Source organism: Astatotilapia calliptera, chromosome 12 (genome assembly GCF_900246225.1).
Source record: "Astatotilapia calliptera chromosome 12, fAstCal1.2, whole genome shotgun sequence".
NCBI classification, from domain to species: Eukaryota; Metazoa; Chordata; class Actinopteri; order Cichliformes; family Cichlidae; genus Astatotilapia; species Astatotilapia calliptera.
This window is the reverse complement of record NC_039313.1, coordinates 26,216,156-26,216,457: the sequence shown is the minus strand read 5'-3', so window position 1 is coordinate 26,216,457 and position 302 is coordinate 26,216,156.

The window sequence follows — 302 nt, the reverse complement described above, 5'->3', positions numbered from 1 at the left end:
GAAACTGAACAACATTAAGGGCTCTGTAGGTTTAAAGGTGCTGAGTAAGTGCAGACCAGATTATGTGCCTCTGCAGCTAGAGCTCAATTTAGGCTTAGGGTGAAGGGTCTTTCAAGTTTTTTTTATTTCCTGGCCTTCAACTGAAGAAATCTTAACAAGTGTAATAATCTTACAGGTCTTGCAGACAAACTGATTTCTTTTCTAGTCTTAACTCTTCAAATCAAGTGTTTATTTCCACAGTGTACAAGGCTGTAAAAGCAAAAGAGGATGCGTGATGAAATAAGATGTAAGAAGTCACAAGA